Below are 11,451 nucleotides of genomic sequence, written 5' to 3' on the forward strand. Positions count from 1 at the left end.
TAAAATGCGTTTTAGACAGGTACGTGCCGAGTAAAACTGTGAGGGACGGGAAAAACCCACCGTGGTACTACAACAAAGTTAGGAAACTACTGCGAAAGCAAAGAGAGCTTCACTCTAAGTTTAAACGCAGCCAAAACCTCTCAGACATACAGAAGCTAAACGATGTCAAAGTTAGCGCAAGGAGGGCTATGCGTGAAGCGTTCAGTGAATTCGAAACTAAAATTCTATGTACCGACTTGACAGAAAATCCTAGGCAGTTCTGGTCTTACGTTAAATCAGTAAGTGGCTCGAAACAGCATATCCAGACACTCCGGGACGATGATGGCATTGAAACAGAGGATGACACGCGTAAAGCTGAAATATTAAACACCTTTTTCCAAAGCTGTTTCACAGAGGAAGACCGCACTGCAGTTCCTTCTCTAAATCCTCGCACAAACGAAAAAATGGCTGACATCGAAATAAGTGTCCAAGGAATAGAAAAGCAACTGGAATCACTCAATAGAGGAAAGTCCACTGGACCTGACGGGATACCAATTCGATTGTACACAGAGTACGCGAAAGAACTTGCCCCCCTTCTAACATCCGTGTACTGCAAGTCTCTAGAGGAACGGAGGGTTCCAAATGATTGGAAAAGAGCACAGGTAGTCCCAGTCTTCAAGAAGGGTCGCCGAGCAGATGCGAAAAACTATAGACCTATATCTCTGACGTCGATCTGTTGTAGAATTTTAGAACATGTTTTTTGCTCGAGTATCATGTCGTTTTTGGAAACCCAGAATCTACTATGTAGGAATCAACATGGATTCCGGAAACAACTATCGTGTGAGACCCAACTCGCTTTATTTGTTCATGAGACCCAGAAAATATTAGATACAGGCTCCCAGGTAGATGCTATTTTTCTTGACTTCCGGAAGGCGTTCGATACAGTTCCGCACTGTCTGCTGATAAACAAAGTAAGAGCCTACGGAATATCAGACCAGCTGTGTGGCTGGATTGAAGAGTTTTTAGCAAACAGATACGTCTACAGACGTTAAAGTAACCTCTGGCGTGCCACAGGGGAGTGTTATGGGACCATTGCTTTTCACAATATATATAAATGACCTAGTAGATAGTGTCGGAAGTTCCATGCGGCTTTTCGCGGATGATGCTGTAGTATACAGAGAAGTTGCAGCATTAGAAAATTGTAGCGAAATGCAGGAAGATCTGCAGCGGATAGGCACTTGGTGCAGGAAGTGGAAACTGTCCCTTAACATAGACAAATGTAATGTATTGCGAATACATAGAAAGAAGGATCCTTTATTGTATGATTATATGATAGCGGAACAAACAGTGGTAGCAGTTACTTCCGTAAAATATCTGGGAGTATGCGTGCGGAACGATTTGAAGTGGAATGATCATATAAAATTAATTGTTGGTAAGGCGGGTACAAGGTTGAGATTCATTGGGAGAGTGCTTAGAAAATGTAGTCCATCAACAAAAGAGGTGGCTTACAAAACACTCGTTCGACCTATACTTGAGTATTGCTCATCAGTGTGGGATCCGTACCAGATCGGTTTGACGGAGGAGATAGAGAAGATCCAAAGAAGAGCGGCGCGTTTCGTCACAGGGTTATTTGGTAACCGTGATAGCGTTACGGAGATGTTTAATAAACTCAAGTGGCAGACTCTGCAAGAGAGGCGCTCTGCATCGCGGTGTAGATTGCTCGCCAGGTTTCGAGAGGGTGAGTTTCTGGATGAGGTATCGAATATATTGCTTCCCCCTACTTATACCTCCCGAGGAGATCACGAATGTAAAATTAGAGAGATTAGAGCGCGCACGGAGGCTTTCAGACAGTCGTTCTTCCCGCGAACCATACGCGACTGGAACAGGAAAGGGAGGTAATGACAGTGGCACGTAAAGTGCCCTCCGCTACACACCGTTGAGTGGCTTTCGGAGTATAAATGTAGATGTAGATGTAGATCGTAGGGTTCGAATGTGGGGCAGATCACACGAAGCCATGGACCCAAGTTGTCGACATGGCGCTGTGCTAGCTGGTGTTGGTTCCTCAATGGTGAATGCTGTGGGCTAGGTCCTCTGGATGTCAGGCTACTCAGAGGCCATTTGGAGCCATTGATTGACGTCAACGTCCCAAACAAAGAAGGAATTTTTATTGATGACAATGCGCTATGCCATGGTGGTCACAATTGTTAGCTATTAGTTTGAAGAACATTCTGGACAATTCGAGCGAATGGTTTGGCTAACCAGACCGCCCGACATGAATCCCATCGAACAATTATGAGACGTAATCAGTACGTGCTCAGAATCCTGCACCGGGCACAGTTTCGCAATTACGGTCTGTTACAGAAGCAGCATGGCTCAATATTTCTGCAGGCGACTTCCAACGAGTTGTTGAGTCCACGCCACGTCGAGCTCCTGCACTGCGCCGGGTAAAAGAAGGTCCGACATGTTATTAGGATGTACCCCACGACTTTTGTTATCTTTGTGTACAGCTTTAATTTATTTTAGATGTTACAAATCTCTTTTTCAGAAAAGTGTTTCTTTCTTTTGCCAGTATGCATTTTGTATCTTCTCTAGTTATTATGCTGCCCAAAAAGCAAAACTGATGTACTACTTACAGTACTTCATTCCTTAATCTAATTCCCTCACTAATTGTGCACAACAACCATTTCGTACAATAATGATTTGCTAGGTCGTCACAGAGTATAAAATCGGCACACCGAATAAAGTGCAAGTTACAAGCTAAAGCTGTAGTCAAAAATCACCGGGTACTGAAAGAAAATCAGGGTAGTTAAGCAGATCTCTGTTGGAGCATTGTGACACCTGCAGGTTTATTCTAGTCGGCTGCGTGTTGGTTGGCCATCACGACTGTAACGTAACGAAGTTTGTCACAGTAGCCATCGTGCGCTGACACTGGCGCTGAGATTTTAGTCGAGCTGACTGTGTATGAGGTTACGTCGAGGACGCCCTCGCTCGTGTCAGTCTCCATCTCCACATCCCCATCCATAGCATCAGAAACCACAGTAAGCGTACCAAGACTCATAATTCCAGGCGAACTATCTCCATCGCCAGATCATGTAATAGCTGTATTCCGTGCTTATGCTAATCTGTTCTCTGTGATGCACAATTAACAGAGGCGCCCGTGTGACCAGTGGTTCCTGTATTCTACAGTCAGAAATAAATGGCTATTCTCTCGTTGTTTTCCAGCGCTGGATTCGCGAGAGACTATCGACGCGGTTTCATGCAAATCTGCCATTGCCAGCACGTCCTCCGAACGTCCGCGGCTGAGCATCTCTCCGCGGCGCATTGTGGCGGCTCTCGTAATGTTAATATTTCTTGACTAGTAATATTGATTTATTTCCGATCTCAGGGCGTGGTGATTGTTAATTTTCTTTGCCGGAAGACGCCATAATTTACTGGAAAGTAATTAAAGTTCTCACAGTTTCAATTTTGAATTAATTCGTATCTACTGAAACTGCCTTCCTCAATTCCCTGAATTCACTTTAGAAACATTAATTATCAGTTCTTTTTAATAATAAAACTTTTCCCTTTCAGAAAGATAGTTACTTTCAGATAAGGTGGAAAAATTAAGGTTAGGTTAGGTTAGTGTTTCTTAACGTCCCGTCGACAACGAGGTCATTAGAGACGGAGCGCAAGCTCGTGTTAGGGAAGGATGGGGAAGGAAATCGGCCGTGCCCTTTGTGAAAGGAACCATCCCGGCATTTGCCTGAAACGATTTAGGGAAATCACGGAAAACCTAAATCAGGATGGCTGGAGACAGGATTGAACCGTCGTCCTAAAATTAAGGTTTTGAATACTTTCACGCTATATGCTTCCACAATTAAAAGTCATAAGATCTCAGACAACGGGGAGAAGATGAACTGAGACAATATAAGAAAATGAGAGCAAGGCAGTATTGACTCAACTATTTATATACTTACACAAAACAGAAGTTGGCGAAACTATAACTTATGCCTGAAAGTTCTTAGTACGCTACTTATTTTTTTTGAAGTGGTTGTTCTTAAATAATTCACAATTATACAAAAATATTAACTAAATTATTTAAAAAAATGGCTTATGGCCGTATAAGAGTGGCTTCATTAGCCCCCGGCCAAGGGGCGGTGAATGATTGTTTCACTGGCATCAGTCCAGAGGGAGCCACGATATCATACTTATGAAATTTGAGCCTAACAATTTTCTCTCTTAAAAATTCCATTCCTTAATTAATCTTAAATATTCCGACTTCAACATTAATTGAGCCTAACAGCGTTTGCTTCCTAAAACTTCAATTATATTATTTCTTATGTATGGCAACTTGAAACTGGGTGAGTCTAACAGACTGCTCACTACAAACTTCAGTTATTTCATGTCGTAAGTATGAGAACTTAAAACTAGGTATGCCTAACAGATTTTTCCCTGCAAACTTCAAATTTTACAAAGATCTTTACATTTTTCTTTTACGTCTCTTGTTGCGCTGTCTTCTTTACGTAGCCAGTCGGACGATATGAAGAACTCTGAGTGCACATATGTGCCAGGACCGAGCCGGGTGGGACCATTTTCTCGATGGTTTCTGCTAACCCAGGCCATCATCGGTTCTATAATCGGTAGCCTGGGGTGAACAGCTTTCGCTACTCCAGGACGTAAACATGTGACAAACGAACTTAGCATAAGAAGTTATCAACGCTCACAGCACCTGTAAACACGTGAAATCATGATTATTCTCTGTTATTCGAGATGTGGACTGTGTCCTTCTCATAACATTTATCACAACTAAATAACTTCATCCGCTCACTGGTTTATTATTTTTGAATACACGAGTCTAGTACAAATGGCGTGAACACTGTCATTACAGTTCCTTCACTTTACGTCCCGGAGATGTGTTTCTGCATTTCTCGTTCGCTGCTGCGGGCCAACGACTGACGCACTGTTGTGATGTCTGTCAGCACAGTGCTTCTCACAAATAATGCTGCGGAGGTGTCGACGAGTCTTTCTGCAGTCTTGTTTTAACGTATCGTCACAATTAGTCACTTCACACTTGACATCACTAGATTCTGATTATAGATGGTTAAGTAGGCATGAGTAATGACAGTCTAAATGGTTCATAGAGAGCTTGGCAGACACTGCTGCTCGCAGTTAGCTTTCATCAATAGATACCGCGAGCAAAATTACTAGCCCCGATCTTAATGAGAAAGAAAAATCTAATCTCGAAACACGTCAGATCCAAGAGACCACCCTTGATTTCACATTCAGACTTAAATCATGATGATTAAATATTCAGTTTGTCAATGACGATACCATACCTAAAAATCTTTTCTAGAGCAACAAGTGGAATATTACTGGTGCATTTTTGCTTTACAAATGTGGACATCAGAAATATTAAATAATGAATACATATATATTTGATCTAAAAGATCAAACAATGGAAAATCCAGGTAGGACTATCAATGTGGGAAAAGACAGATTGCTGCTTACCGTAAAGAAGACACGTTAAGTTGCAGACAGGCACAATTAAAAGAAACTTACATAAAACTGTCACCCACAGCCTTCATCAGCAAAAGAGAAACACAAACCATTCACACACACACAAGCTAGCACACCCCCTGCACACATGACAATAACTCTTGCGTTCTAGTTCAAGTTTTGCTGAAGCAAAAACAGATGAATATTCTAAATGCGAGAGAACAGTTCATTAACAGTAAAACCGTGAATAATAGCTGCAGTCTCAAACTTTATGGATATTTCAGTTAACGTAAGGCTAACACATTGAATAAAATGCTTTTTAGGAAACAAATGTCTACATCTAGATTCTAAATAATAAAAACAATTTTTCTTAAGAAAAATACTTCATTGTTAATTGCTACATCTACAACACAAGAAAATAAACGTCTTATTCATAATATTTTGAGCATCCTTATCAGGATATAGATCTCTTATCTTTTTAGTTCCTGGATAACAAAATATGTGGCTTCATTCATTCATGAGGGATATCTACAATAATGCATGGGCCACAATCCTGGGCTTGCCACCTTTTGTTCTGCTTTCCCAAAAAAGACGCTTTAAGGTGCGTTCTGAGAAAAATCTTGTCTCCAATTTTGTAGCGTGTTGTTTTTGTCCCAGCCTTTTATCAAACGGGGACTTTCCATTTTCAGCATTAAGCCCCAGTTATCGTAGGACTCGACGTATCTGCTCGTCTTTGTTGCCAGCTAACTCGGGTACGTTAGGCAGTGGGTCCATCCATTCATTCTTTTCTATTTCATTAAACATTATCTCAGACGGCCTGTGTTTCATAGACGAATGAGGTAAATTATTAAACACATTTTGAAATACAGTTATGCAGTCAATCCATTTTGACTGGTCTTTTGGAGCATATGATCTTATAAATCTATTAAATTCTCCAAACACCCGCAGCAGGACTGACATATGCTTTAAAGCGGGATATTAAAATATCCTTATTACTATGTTCTCCCACAAAGGATTAAATTTATGACTATGAAGTAAGATGCATTATCTGAAAAGGTAGTGTCAGGTTTTCCTACCTGTGGGAAATAATCTAGTATGATTCTTCTACCGATAGATGCAGCTGTTGCTACTCTTATGGGATACAGTTTAACATGTTTAGAAAACAGATCATATAATTCTACAGTATACTTAATGCCAGCTCTGGCAGACGGTAGGGAACCAGCCGTACCACAAGATACTAACTGTAAAAGTTTCGTAGGAATTATGGGATGTAATTGCATTCTGCCGCATCTGTTTATCTGATTAGCCTTCTGAAAACAAGTTCACAGTACAGCAGTTGCTTTTCTATTTAGACTGGCATAATAACAATGCCTACGCATTTAACTGTACATTTATCAGATCCAAAATATTCCCAGACATAATGAGTAAACCAAATAAAGCTCAAAAAAGGCTGTGTTGGAATGCAGACTTTCCAAGTTTTTACCTCGTCACTACTCTTACTACAAGATAATATTCCAGAATACTGTATAATTTATATTTTCTAGAAACAGTTTGATCAATCTGTTTATCTGATTAGCCTTCTGAAAACAAGTTCACAGTACAGGAATTGCTTTTCTATTTAGACTGGCATAATAACAATGCCTACGCATTTAACTGTACATTTATCAGATCCAAAATATTCCCACACATAATGAGTAAACCAAATAAAGCTCAAAAAAGGCTGTGTTGGAATGCAGACTTTCCAAGTTTTTACCTCGTCGCTACTCTTACTACAAGATAATATTCCAGAATACTGCATAATTTATATTTTCTAGAAACAGTTTGATCAATCCAGAATGAGATTTCCACTCTGCAGCGGAGTGTGGGCTGATATGAAACTTCCTGAGAGATTAAAACTGTGTGCCAGACCGAGACTCGAGCTCGAGACCTTTGCCTTTCACGGGCAAGTCTGGAAGGTAGGGGACTAGGTACTGGCAGAAGTAGAGCTGTGAGGACGGGGCGTGAGTCGTGCTTGGGTAGCGCAGTTGGTAGAGTACTTTCCCGCGAAAGGCAAAGGTCCCAAGTTCGAGTCTCGGGCCGGCACACAGTATTAATCTGTCAGGAAGTTTCATATCAGCGCACACTCCGCTGCAAAGTGAAAATCTCATTCTGGAAACATCCCCTAGGCTGTGGCTAAGCCATGTCTCCGCAATATCCTTTCTTCCAGGAGTGTTAGTTCTGCAAGGGTCGCAGAAGAGCTTCTGTGAATGTTGGAAGGCAGGAGACGAGGTACTGGCAGAAGTAAAGCTGTGAGGACGGGGCGTGAGTCGTGCTTGGGTAGCTCAGTTGGTAGAGCACTTGCTCGCGAGAGGCAAAGGTCCCGAGTTCGAGTCTCGGTCCGGCACACAGTTTTAATCTGTTAGTTTGATCATTGTCCTCAAGCAAAGCTTGCTTAAGTTTACTCCGTTTAGGATCGGCTTTTCGAAAATTTGTCATGTTTTTGCACATATTCATGTATTGTTGCCGAAATGGGGAATTGTTTACTATTGGAATTTTAAAGTTGGACAACATTTCACCTATTTCGTACAATCTCGTTAAATCCTGAGGTAGTGTCGAAAGCGCATCTGCTACAACATTGTCTTTCCATTTAACTTGTACTAATTCTATATCAATAACTTTGTAAAACTAATGCCCAAGGGGCAAGCCTGGCACGTAATAATTTGTAAGATAACAAGAAACTTACTGATTGGTGATTGCAGTATACATTAACTCTTTTCTTGTACACGAAATAATTAAATTTCTCCAAAGCCCATTTTACGGCTAGTACTTCTAATTTAATTACAGTGTAGCCTATTTCACGGTCGGGCAGAACCCAGATTTTTGTCTAATTTTACTACTTGAGAGAGAGAAGCGCCTAATCCTGTCAGTGATGCATCAGCAGCTAAACAAAAACCTCGTTCAATTTCGGATATTGCAAAATATCCAACTCTGTTAAAGCAGCTATTGTTTGCTCATATACTGTACTTCTGTAGAATGGGTAGACAATACCACAGCTTATTCTTTCCCAATAGACCCAAGAGATGTTCGTTATTCAGTAAGTGATTTGGTACAAATCTTCGGAAGAATGAGGCGAGACCAAGATATGATTTTAATGTTTTTTATTGGTGGGGTGTAGAAAATTTCTAATAGCATCTAATTTTTTTGAATATGGCTTTATTCCTACCAGGGATATGAACCAAAAACTTAACTTGATTTTTGTCAAACTTGGATTTCAGCACATTCGCAGTAACGGGATACTCTGCAAACTTTTAAAATACTCTTCCTAATAATTTAATGTGCTCTTTCCACGTTTCCGTGGCTATTAGCAAGTCGTCCACATATAAGGTCACTTTTTCAAACAGCTCTGGTCGTAATATTGTGCCCAGCGCTGCTATGAAAATGCCTCTATTCACATTCAAATCAAATGGCATCACTTCGGCCAAAGGAGATGAAGTCTCTGTACTTCCTGGATTCTTTGTCTAATTCTGTCTGCAGTGTGATGATCTTAAGTTCATGGAGGTTAAATACTTCATTCCACAGAATTTTGCAACAATTCTTCTAAATTCTCTGGTGGCATACAGACAAGTGCAATAATTTCCTTAATGTCCCGTGCATCCAGGACTAAGTCGATACTTCCATCTGGCTTGGCTACAGTGAACAGCGGACTAGTATAGGCAGAAGTGGATAGTTCAATTATCTGCCAGTACATCTTACGAATTTCTGTAGTCTTTGCTTCTTATGTTGACCGACAAAATGCTTTATTAGGTTACATCTCCATATTATACAGATAATCCTTAATAATGCTTGGCTTTTCATCAAATATCTTAACATAATTTTTTAACAGTTGGCACAGTTCTCTTTGTTGTTCATCCATCAGGTCGTCAGATACATAGATCCATCTACTTTAATTCAGCTTCAACAGGTCCAGCTTTATACTGTTACTGTTACTTTCTAATACTAATATTCCTTCCTCGGTGTTTATTATAGTTCTCCTCTGACACAGGAAATCCCATCCCCAAATGTAAGAGACCGAAAATTTATATAATACCAAGAAGGTGCTTTCTAGTACTTCCTTCTAGATCATAACGTCGACCTGTATTTGAAATTTTACAATCTTATTCTTCACTCTGATTTGTTTGCACAAATGGTAACTCATAAATGAAATATTATCCCCGGTATCTATAATTATGTCAGTAGGTATATCATTGATTGATGCCTTAAACATTACTTATATAATTTTGTCGTTGACTGATTTACTTTCTACATATTCTTTACTTAATTCGTCCTGGATTTTCTCGTCATCAGTGTATCTTAACACTACAATTCGGTTTTCGTATTTGCCTCCCTCTTCTTCTGCGACTAGTGTCGGGAGGAAAAGATTGGTGATGTCCCTGGTAAGTCTTTCGTAGGATTATTTTCATGACTGTTCATCTGAAGTGGCATTTGCAAATACTGTTCAGTTGCAACAGCAGCAGCAGAAAGCTACCAACAAAATGTATTATTATTATAATGCCACTGAGGAGTCATAATTCAGTTATCATTATTGTAATTACAAGCATTTTAATTGTCATTACACTTTTCTTTTTCGCAAATTTGTTGGTCTGACTCTTCTGATTTTGGCTTTGGTGGTCGTACAGACGGAAGTAAGGACTGAAATCTACGGGTGGACCTGAATCATGTATAGAATTTTCATTTCCGTTTCCATTGCCATTATCACGACCGTTTCTGTTTCTCTTGTAATTTTGGCTATTCCACTCTGAACAGAAAACATTATTGCTGTTATTATTATTATTATTGTAATTATGGTGATTATGTTTAGAATTACCTTTATGGTTTTGTAATTTTCGTTTACATTCTATTGTTTGATGTCCTCTTTAACCAGATCAAGGGAATCTACGATTGATAAGAAATTTTCAAGATAGGGGTCAGATACATAGATAAGTTTTTCGCTGATATTGATCGGTAATGTAACTTTGAAAATCCTGAGTACTTCTCCGGATGAAACCAGTTCATCTCAATACGGGTCTTACATATGTAGCGCTCAAAATATTTTCGCAAGCTATCTTTTTTTGCGACTGTAATACTCGGGACAGTATAGGCCCCATTCCTCAGTTCTTCTTGTTTGCTAGTGGACCAGAATTTGGTGCTAAATCTACGTTAGGAATCTTCATAGGTACTGCATAATTCCACGACTTGGTCCCACAACGCGGCATATCGATTAAGTGAGAGACAACGAACCGGACTTTATGCTACTCATTCCAGCATCGTAAAAAAATATTCGTAAAACTTTTGATGAACACTGTTGGGTGCGGAACATCTTTTTCTGAAGAGCATGTCTGGTTGGTTGGTTGGTTTGGGGAAGGAGACCAGACAGCGTGGTCGTCGGTCTCATCGGATTAGGGAAGAATGGGGAAGGAAGTCGGCCGTGCCCTTTCAGAGGAACCATCCCGGCATTTGCCTGGAGTGATTTAGGGAAATCACGGAAAACCTAAATCAGGATGGCCGGACGCGGGATTGAACCGTCGTCCTCCCGAATGCGAGTCCAGAGCATGTCTGGGATTGCCGGTTTTTGATTATACTTTGCTCAAGTTTCTGTCATGATAAAGACGGACAACTACTTCTTGGATCGTCACTGCTTTCGGAATAAGGTATGGACATTGTTGTGTTTTCATTGTCATATCTATATCTAAAAGTAGGTGAATCATTTTCAGATAATTTGTATCGATTTGTAAACACGCTCTGTTCATTGTTGGTTCCAACAGGAACCTTGTTTTCGTGTGTGGTAAAAAGAAGACTAGTCTGACGTTGTCATTTCGGGAGTTGAAGTATGACTTTATGTTTTATTTCCTTGAACTGAGCCTTCATTTATTCCATAATTTCCTGCGTACTGGTATTTGAGTTCTTATTTACTGTTTGAGTGGTGCAACTTCTTTTCAAGAGACCTTGTACTAAAGTCGGTATTTTTGGCTTCCATCCATT

The sequence above is a fragment of the Schistocerca piceifrons genome, chromosome 7 (assembly GCF_021461385.2).
Source record: "Schistocerca piceifrons isolate TAMUIC-IGC-003096 chromosome 7, iqSchPice1.1, whole genome shotgun sequence".
NCBI classification, from domain to species: Eukaryota; Metazoa; Arthropoda; class Insecta; order Orthoptera; family Acrididae; genus Schistocerca; species Schistocerca piceifrons.